Raw genomic sequence first — 11,163 nt, forward strand, 5'->3', positions numbered from 1 at the left:
TAGAAATAGCATTCCTTGAAGAAATTTCTGCTTTATGGAGCATACGCTCAGCTTTCTCTGGGTCCTTGCTCCCTGAGAAGCTCCCAGACAAGACTTTTCTTTTTGTTCTATAGTGCTTCAGATTGGAGGCTTTACACTTCAAAGGGCAAGACTGGCTGATGAAGATTGACTGACCCAGTCCCCACACAGAGAAATCAGCATGACCAGGTGAATCTCAGCGATCCAAATATCTCTTATCCTAGTAAATCCGCATGCGATTAAATAGAGTCCTGTACAAATAAATTCTAAATCAGGTATTTGTCTCCTTTTTAGCTTTGAATCAATTCTGTTAGTACTTTATGAGTTTTAGTGTGAGCTTCATAAAAAGATTCTGATGTCAATGGTTTGCATATTTATTTTTCTATAATATTATGTTAGGATGACGGATGCCTAAATAGTTTATGTAATAGCACGGTATTTAAATATATTATTTCTTTGAAATTACTTTACTGTGCTGGCGCTGTGGGTGGATGGCAAAGTACAATCAGTCCTGTTTCATACAATGCTATTATGGTTAAAATGTTCAAATGTGTACAATATAAGGTTCTGATTATTTGGGATCATTTTCTTATAGTGTTTAGATAAGATGTTTGTAATTGACTCTGATACTTTTCTTCACATTTGCTTGCACAATTTAAAAAACAAGTTCCCTTAACTGTCACATTTAATATACTTTATTATAGTCTCTGGAATTTATATTGAAAAATTCAAAAAAAACACACACAGCATGGGAAATTGATAAGTTTGCTGCATCTTTTCAGATGGGTGCAAGCTGATATTCCAACATACAGCTAATCCCCGACTTATGAACAGGTTACGTTCCGAATAGCTGGTCATAACTCGATTTGTTCGTAAATCAAAAATACCCCATATGAAGCACTCAAAGCGTAACCAAGCACCAACCACACAGCAATCAACAACGAAAAATAGAAACACACAAAAAAAACAACACTACTGCAGCAACAGCAAACTTTATTTAACAAACATGAACATGAAATACAAAACACAATGCAGTAATTTAAATACAGTGATGTGAATTGAATTAATTGGATGAGGAATCGGAGGAGTAAAAAACTACAGTAACAACATCATCAACATCATCAACAGATTAATCTTCTATTTCAGTAGTTCCTTTGCTTGTAGAAGGCATTGGTTCAGTATGGGAGGCAGCACTGCTGGGGACTTTCTTTAAAAATATAGCCATTTTAGATTGCACAATTTGTTTTTTCTTCTCGTTATAAATTTCCTTATAGCAAGCCAGGGCTTACTGAATTAAACAATCCACCTTTGAGAATCTCGCAACATTAGGGTCCATTTTTTCAAACATTTGCATTCCTTCATTTATTTTGCTGAAAGCTGCAGCCATTTCTTTCATCACAAAGTTTTTGGGGGCTTCTTCTTCTTCTTCGTCTTCTTCTTCTTAGGCTGTTTGTCTCTCTTCCTCTGCTACCCTCTCCGCCTCGAGCTGCATTAAATCTTCATTGCTCAGCTCCTCCCCAACATCCTCAACCAAACCAGTTGGTGTATATGTTCATTATCCATTTCCAGATCCACTTCTTTCGCCAGCTGTACAATGTTATTAGAAATGTATTCCAGAGGCTTTTCTTTTTCAAAACCTTTGAAATAGTTCACAAATCTTTTTAGGATTTTCTTCCATATGCCATACATACATTGTCAAGTGACTTCTTCCCACCCTGCAGCAATGTTCCTTATGCAATGCAATGTAGTCCTTCCAAAATTCACATAATGTTTTGCCGTTCTTGCATTCTGTGGCAGCTACTGCCTTAGCAAATGTGTTGCGAAGATAATATGCTTTAAAAGTAGCTATGGCCCCCTGGTCCATGGTTTGGAGAATAGTGATGGTGTTGGGAGGCAGAAAGACCACTTTCATGTTGGAATGTAAGTCATTTAGGTATTGAGGGTGACCTGGAGTATTATCCAAAATAAGCAAAATTTGGAAAGGAATTCCTTTCTCCGGAAAATATGACATGACTGCAGGGATGAAGCAGTTCATGAACCAATCTTCAAAAAGTGCAAGCGTCATCCAGGCTTTCTTATTAGCATGATAATGAACTGGTAAAGTAGCCTTGCTGATATTCTTGAAGGCTCTAGGGTTTTTAGAGCGATAAATCAAGAGGGGTTTCAATTTATACCCAGAAACATTGCCTCCTAACAAGACTGTTAGACGATTTCTGAAAGCCTTATAACTAGGCAAATAGTTTTTGCTTCCTTATATACATGTAGGTACGTTTGGGCATTTTCTTCCAAAAGAGACCTGTCTCATCAACATTAAAGATCTGTTGTGGAAAATAATTTCCCTCTTTTATCAGCTTATCCAATACTTTTATGAAAGATTCTGCTGCTTTCGAATCAGCACTGGCTGCCTCCCCACTTAATTTCACATTATGAAGGTTTGCACGCATCTTGAAATGGTTGAACCAACCGTGACTGGCAGTGAAAGTTTGATCACAGTCATACCCCTCCTTTTTCTTTAAGTCTTCAAAAAGACTACGAGCCTTAGTTTGTATCGTCATGAGACTTAATGGCTTGCGTTTTTCAATTTGGTCTTCTATCCAAAGCACTAAGAGTTTTTCCATTTCCAGGATAGGACCTGCTCTTTGCTTTGTTAGAATTTTTTATTTCATAGGAGCAGACCCTTTCACTGCTTCACAAATGTGATTGCTATCCTTTATAATGGCGCTGATAGTAGATTTCGATAGCCCTAACGTACGCGACATGAAGGACATTGCTTGACCCACTTCCTATTGTCTTGCTATTGCTATTTTCTGTTCCAAATCAAAAGTTTTTCTCTTTCTTTTCTCACCACCATTCTTACCACCCTTATCACTAGCCCTTTTTCTTTTATGTGACATGATGGCCACAAGCAAACACCAAAAACACTGGGAGGGAATGAAACGTAAACATGCTGCCTGACCATAGACACGCAAACACAATGTGATGCGAGGTTGGTCGTAAGTGCGGATGGTCGTAAGTCAGGGAACGGCTGTATTGTCATGTAGATTCTTTTTCGTATCTTCTATTGAACAAATGCAATTACACTATTCAGTTGTGGTCTTGCCCTAGAGTTAAGCAAGCACATACAACATACTTAACACATGTATGTTGTACTCTTGTTATGAACACATGACAATTACCTTAAACCAAACATCACACTCATTAGTCAGACTTTTTAGACTTGATCCTACTGAGCACCTTTCGTTTTCAGTGAGGTCAGTGGGGATTAAAGATTCTTAGGCCTGCAAAGATGCATGCAGCACCCTGAAGAACTGATTCCCCACTGAATAAAGATGAAGGACCTATCAAACTGTCCATATACAAGCAACATTCTTGGTGATCTCAAGAAGGCATACTACCTGCGTATGAAATTCAGAAGGAGTAAGCCCAATAGAATTTGGTTCCCTCTATGGACAAATTGGAGAAAGTTCAGAGAAGAGCAACATGAATGACTAAAAGGTGTAAAAAGCATGACTATGAGGGAAGAGTGAAATAATTGGGTTTGTTTATTCTGGAGAAGATAAGATGGATAATAGTTTTCAAGTACATAAAAGGTTGTTACAAAGAGGAGGGAGGAAAAAATCTCCTTAACATGTGAGGATAGGACAAGAAACAGTGGGCTTACATTGTAGCAAGGTGGTTTAGGTTGGACATTAAGAAAAACTTTTCAAGATGGTTAAGCACTGGAATGAATGCTAAAGATAAATCTATTCACACATATGAAATCTTTTCCTCAAAATCGCATGTAAAGAAAAAGTCTAGATTGACAAAGAGAAGCTAATTTAAAAAGGTTTGAACTTAGTTATACTGAGTTGTAAGTAGAAGATTTTCAAAGTTTTGAATTTTTATGGAGGTAGAAAAATGTAGAAAAATGCAGCCTTTTCAGTTTTACTATCTTTTCACACAGAAAATTGGAAATCAGATGTATGGAACATACTTGTTAGTATCACGGAGTGGAAAATGGCTTTTAACATTTTTCCTGTCCCAAATCAGGATGAAAATATGAAATGTCAAATTTTAATTAAGAGACAAATTCCCCTGCACAAATCCATCAAGAACATAAGAAATGACACCACTGTCAGACCAATGGCCCATCTTGCTCAGTATCCTGTATTCTAGAAGTGGCCAATGTTAGATTTTTTTCAGAGGGAATGAACAGAACCAGGCAACTACAGTGTGATTCATCGAGGAGAGTGGGGGCAAAGAAAACTGACAGAATTATCAGACTCCTGGGCAAGGTGGGGACCCAGCTCCATGTTCCCAGAAGGAGGAAGGGAGGCTTAGGTGGGAGAGGGAAGGGCTGGGCTGGCTAGCCCTCACCACTGCCCACATTCCACTCCACTGAACCCTCATGCCCCTGCCTGCACTTAATGCCAGTCTGAGTGCAATGGATAGGGCTCAGGCAGTGATTTAAAGGGCCCTGGGCATCACAACCACAGTAGCCAGCAGCCATCTGTATCCATCCAATGCATGTTAAGATCCACCTGCAATCCACCCATTGCTTCTTTGACTTTTTTGGGGATCTCTTTCCTACTACTCTCTTCTACCATGCATCTGCACCAGATTCTCATCATTCAACCTCTGCACATATCTGAACAAGTGCTTCCTAAATTTTGTCAGCTTCTTCAGACTTCTACTTGCATTCCAATACTTTCATAGTTAGTGTTGGTCCTGCTAAGAGCAGGGGATTGAACTAAATGATGTCCTGAGGTCTCTACTAGCATTAATCTATAATTCTATGATTTTGAAAGCTTTCTTTGTGTATCTCTTTTTATAACACAAAGACCTCTCATCTCAAATTCTTGTACTTTTCCAGAACTCTCCACTATGCACTGTATCTCACACTCACAATCTTTTGTAACCTAGCTACCAAGGTACTTGAACTGGTCTGTCTGGTTTAATCATGCTCCATTACTTTCTTTGTCCGGTATCCCTGTGGCATCTTTACTGACCCATTACATCTCAGTTTTAGTCATGTTCAATTTAATCTCATGTCTCTTAGTTGATCATGCCACTGGTTACTATTTCTCCCTAGGTATTCTTCTGAGGACACCTTTGTTAATATGTCTTCTGCATATCACAATGCCTCATCTTTTTCCCATTGGTATCTTCCTGCTGACATAGTCAATTAATATGAGAAATCAGCAGCAGACTGAGGGCAACCCCAATGCAATCTGACTTCAACTTCAAAGAGGCTTGTCATCCCAAAACATGTTCAGATCACTGGTTTAGGTGGTCTAGTAAGTGTACTCTAAATCCAAAGGCACACGGTATATCCTCAGCACTGACAGTAAGGATCTTTCTGTCCACTTTTACTGGAACCTTTAGCCAAAAGAGCTGACTGGTGACCTATATATAATTTCCTCTGGAAGAACCTGGATGTTTATTTCCTCCTTTTTGGGACCTGACTTAAACAGGCTGCTACCCCAACCCCAGAAAGCAGAAGGTGGTCCTGTTACTTTCATGCTTTGAGCTCTCTAAAGGAAGATATGGGATTTACTGACTAAAATATATCTTGCTGCTTAAATTCTTAGATAATCTGTCAGTGGCAAAATTCTTTAGTAGTAATAACAGCTAATCACTTATGACACACTGGCCTTACACTGGGAAATCTAGGGAGTTGCTAAAATATTTTTTATCAAGATATTTCCTTTCCCAGTGACTAAATTATTATGTCACAAACTAATTATTGGAAGCCTGAACAAACTTGACAGTCTCTTCTGAAAAGAATGCACTGTGGGTTGACAGGTTTGGCACAGGAAGACTAAGAATTATCTGAGCATACTAAGAATAATGTAGAAAGCAAATTGAAAATGTTTTAAAGAAGACAGTGAATGGCTCTAACATACTGCTGATATCTGTATGCACTCATACACATGTCATCTTTTTGATATTGCTATTTAAATATTTAAACATATTTTCTCTGATGCTGATTAGCTCTGCAGAAATGCTTTGGTCAATGGGGCTTTTCTTTTTCAGCTTGAAGATTCCTAAAAATTGCCACTATGCTTCTCTTTTCCTATGGCTCCAAAGCCACCAAAGTCCATACATAAATGTGTGACTTTAAGCAAGACAAACAGAAGTTGCTGGATTTTCCAAGTTCCACATTTGAAATCAATGGAAGTTAGGTATTCATGACAAAGGGACAGAATTTTATTGAAAAAAAAGTCTGCAAGAAAAATGTCTAACTACTCTACTAGCATTATATTTTTAGTTTAAGGGACTTTCTGGGGGCCAGAGGAGTAAATGGTAAAGGGAATGCAAGTCTGACAAAGGGGATATGTCTGGACTACATCTGTTTGTCGGAAAAAAGCTACGCAAAATGCACTCTGCATTTTGCATAGCTTTTTCCAATACTTTTGTTGGAAGAGGTTTTTCTGACATTTGGCCTGTCTAGACTGGGCCAAATGTTGGGAAAAAAACCCTCTTTTGAAAGCCCCTTCTTCCTCATAGAACAAAGAATACAGGGGCTTCTGAAAGAGCGCCTTTGCTCTTCCGCAAAAAAAAAAAAAAAAAAAAAAAAGGAAGAGCACACACCTTCCCTGGACACAGCAGAGTTTATTTGGGATGCTTCTGATATCCTGAAATGCCCCCCCTTCCCCCCACAGTCTAGCCGTACCCAGGAAGATGTGAAAGGGTGATGAACCACATTCATACTTTTTAGGGCTTAACTAAACCAAAGCTATGCTAACTTGCTGAAGCATGCTTATTACATGGCATGTCACTTCTAGAAAACATGGGAAGACCCATGAGATTAAGACCTCTTCTTTGTCCTTCCAATCTCCCTTATATATTCTGGCCTATGTAAGCAAACCAGCCAAAATAATTAATTAATTAGTTACACAGACATACATCTTTACTTTAAAGTGAACAGCCCCCCTCCTTGAACACAGCATGAGGGAAAGTGAGATAAAGATTGAAATAATAGCTATGGATAAACATACTAAAAGAGAAAATACCTAATGTTTTTTATGTTGAGCATATGAGCCCTACACAGGTTAGTTAAGACAGCTTTTATCACCACAAAGCCAATTTTCTATCTTATTTTTACTTACCCAGCTGGCCTCTACCCATACTGCAGCACTTGATCAATTTTCTTTCTCCTTTGTCCCTCATATGTTTTCTTACTATAGTACTTTGAGCACTGGCTGTATGCCATAGTAATGGACACTTCACTGTGGTCTGACATGAAAAGCCAGATTTGTCAGCAAACTATAAAGCACATGGTGAGGAAAATTATCAGTTCTTCACTGCACAGAGTACATTCAAGGTAACAGGCAAAAGTTGCCTTTTGTTTGCTGGCAGAATGTAATTTATCATTTTCCTGTGTGGAGCCACTTTATTATAGTTATTAAGAAACATTGCATGAGATCCAGAAGGTGTAAAGAAGATGAAATGAGCTGGTGCTACAAAAGTCAGTTGTGCTGCTAGAGACAGTCAAAATCCAAAAATACCCATCTTTTGTGTTTGTGAGGACCTTTTATATGTATACATGGTTTGAAGAAGAGATATTGTGACATTAAAGTGCTGGTAATTTAGTGAGATACTTAGGTCACATGAACCTATGAAATAATTGTATGCTTCTATTTTTACTTTAGATACTAAAATAATCAGAAGGGTCTAGTTGGACTGCTTGAATGTCTGCCTTGCTTTCATCAGCTATATTTAGAATGTATTCTCTGACAATGCACTTCTGAGGACTGGGAAGGACTGTCCCCTATTGTCAAGACTAAAACCAATGTCATTTGGCTGATATCTCCAGCAACTTGGATATGAAGACTTGCTGTTCTAAGAAAAGAAATAATTTCAGATGTTTGCTACTGAATTCATTCCAATGTATAGAGTCAGTATATTTTTCCCAAATGGCTTTGCTTTGTTTCTTGACATGTGACCACTAGAAATAAACATCTGATCATACTCTCCGGCTTAAGTTGCACAAGGAGAAAAGGCAGATGGATGCATTTATCATGAATAGTTTTTATATCAACACCTTTATCTAATTACTTGTGTTGACTCCATCTCTGACTATTTGCTGTTAATTATTTGGGCTGTTTGGTCACCTACATCCCACAGGACTAGATTCACCAGAAAGACAGGAGTTAAGCCCTGCAACATCTAATACCCAGTGGCATTAACAGACCCAAGTTAGAAGCCCCGGCTCCCTATATATTGCATAACAGCAAACAAACTTGATCAAAGAGAGGAGAGAAAGAATAGTAAGAGGCCAACACAGATGTATCAGGAGCTTGTTACTGAGCCTATTTATTAACAAGAACATAGACAAATTGCTGAGGATAAATACGAATGAAGAGCACAAGCACGTAGGGGCATCTAGCAATGGGATAAGAAAGCCAATGAGAATTGGTTCTACAAATACATTAGGAGAAAGAGAAAGACGAAGAAAGGTGTAGAGCCAATACTTAGCAGTGAAGAAGAACTAATAACTGACAGCATCAAGTAGGCTAAGGTATTTAATGTGTTTCAATTATCCTTAAAGTTGAATGGTGAGCAAATACTTCACACAATTAATATTAACAAGACAGAAAAACACCAACCAGAATAAGGAATGAACTGGTTAAAGAATATTTTAGCTAAATTAGATATATTTCAGATATCAAGGCCTCAGAAATTCATGCAAGGGTGTTAAAGGAACCAGCTGAAGCAATCTCATAACCATAAGAAACTATCTTCAATGACTCTTGAAGATGAGGTCTGGGGAAAAGCAAATATAGTGACATCCTTTAAAAAAGAGAACAAAAATCAGCCTAACTTCACTACCTGTAAAGTATTAAACATCAGTATGTAAGCACTTAGAGGATAACAGGGGATAAGTAATAGAAAATACGGATTAATATAGATAACTCTTCTCTTCCAAGGGTTTTCTTAAGTTTGCCCCTACAAGGTCGGTTTTTACTTTTTTATTGCTAAGGCATATGAGATGCCATCAACACAATAATTTTTTTCACTTGGTTCCAATTAAGTAGTTTCACATACACCTAATGTGTTTAGATATATAACAAGTAGCATGATTCAGGTGACAGAAAAATAACTGAAATATTGAATTTCTTCATAGACCCACCACTACAACTTGTATACTTGTTACAACTAAGCAAATAGTTTGTAACAAATAATTTGACACATTTTTACTTTTTTCATGTCCACAAATTTTCTAGAAGCACATTTGCTTAACTTTTTCACTATTCAGAATTTATTCACCAAATAATTATGTAGCTTGTTCTTGAATAGAGCACTGAATATTCTAGAGACAAACGAAGCTTTTAATTAGATATGTAAAGCATACAGTATATTTCCGTTGCCAGATTTTGGACTTAACTCTCAGAATTTGGGTTCTCAGGGCAAATATTCATGATTTTGAATTGACATTTTCTTTCCATTAATGTTCTATAATATTTACTTAAAAAGTACTTGGCTAGTGTTTGATTAAAGTAATTAGAGAAAGGCAAAAAAAAAAGGGTAACACAACAGAAAAGGTTTCAATTTATTTAAAAATATTAATAAATATTTATGAGGTTGGGTTTTTTACAATATTTTCCGCTAATAACATTGTGAAAGAAACATTATTAGAACCTTTAGAAAGAGAATAATTGTGATATAGAACAATTTTATTGTGGATCAGATCCTCATTTGTAAATTACTTGACTAATGAAACTTTGTCAATTTCTTCCAGCAGTGAATCAGGCCCATAAGTGTAGATGAGATTTTTCCTGAATTTGCATGAGAAGTTTGCCAAGAGGCCTACCACACTTCAATGCAAATATGGCCTTACTGCCCATTTTGCTGATATTGAAAAGAATGATAAATGTCTCGGCAGTTTCTATGAGAGGCTAACTTCTGTTGTGTGATTTTGTATATGTTCATGTGTCACTACACAGCTGATCCAACTGTAGGAGACATTTATTTTGTGAACAATGCTTTTGCTTAACAGGATGTATTGTTTCAACATGTTCTTTCAAACAACTTTACAATATAAAAACGAAATACAGTAAGGAATGAAAATTGTGTTTAGGTCCTTAATCTGCTGGCTCCCTGTCCTTGTGGATTAATTTTAGAGCTATGATCTTGGATAAATATGCCTGGCAAGCAAACTGCCTTTCTTTTTTAACTTTTTAATTCTCCAAGCTCTAGAGCCTAAAGTGAGTTTAATTAATTTCAATGTAAAATCTCTATTTCCCTGTCCCCCAGCAGAATATTCAAGCTTCATATCCAAAAATATATATCCTGGTAGTGCGGTGATTTATATACTGACATAACCTATTTACTTTTATTCATCGTTTATGAGTAGAGCCCTGTGCGGATATCTGCATCTGCATCTGTATCAGCAAAAGTAGGCCATGGATATCAGCACTGACATCCATGGATGCGGGTTCCTGTGGATATTGGCCACTGTTGGCAGACAGCATACTAGACTAGATGGACCTTTGGTCTGACCCAGTATGACCATTCTTATGTTTTTATGATATAAAGCAGATACCCACAAATTTTCAGGGTTCTAGACACAAAATTTGTATTTCCATCTGCATCCATATCTGCAAAAATGAATTGCGGATATATGCACTCATATCCGCTGATTTGCAGGGCTTTATTTATGAGTCTGATTGGCAAACTTCAATCTGAGGTTTTGCAGGGGGAGGGGATTTTTTAAAGGGTTTTCTTTGCCACAGCTTAATCTTGGCAAATGCAGACTCTAGCTAATCCTATTTGTCTTTATCTAGTGTGCTACCTAATATGTACCAAACAGTGGCATTTGAAATGCTTAAAATGCAAAGCTTTGAAAGATATTGAAAGATATTTCTCATACCATGGAAACTTTAAGGGCTTCAATCCAAACCTATTTAGGTCAAGAAAGACTTCTATGATTTGGTCAGGCCCTAAATCTACCCAGCTCTGGGAATTTAACCTATGGCTGCCATTAAAGTAATATCTGAGTGCCTTCTTAGTGCTTGGGGGAGGAGGGATGACTGTTCAGAGTAACAACAACCCAGGGATATAGTGCAAAAATGTTTCCATAAGTATTACGAAGGGAAAGCAAACTGAAATGAATTAATTTCTAATTATGTTTTCTGTGAACATATGAGAGACTGAATTTTA

At 37.3% G+C, this 11,163-nt stretch overlaps 1 long non-coding RNA gene across 1 annotated transcript in view; it reads left to right on the plus strand.

Moving 5' to 3' along the window:
* Positions 1-7,971, plus strand: part of LOC142827897 (uncharacterized) — a 52,258-nt gene extending 44,287 nt beyond the window's left edge. Inside the window, exons 2-3 of the long non-coding RNA XR_012902694.1 lie at positions 114-207; positions 7,653-7,971. This is a non-coding gene — a long non-coding RNA (uncharacterized LOC142827897). The remainder of the gene's footprint in view (positions 1-113; positions 208-7,652) is intronic.
* The last annotated feature ends 3,192 nt before the right edge of the window (positions 7,972-11,163 follow it).

Source organism: Pelodiscus sinensis, chromosome 3 (genome assembly GCF_049634645.1).
Source record: "Pelodiscus sinensis isolate JC-2024 chromosome 3, ASM4963464v1, whole genome shotgun sequence".
Lineage (NCBI taxonomy): Eukaryota > Metazoa > Chordata > Testudines > Trionychidae > Pelodiscus > Pelodiscus sinensis.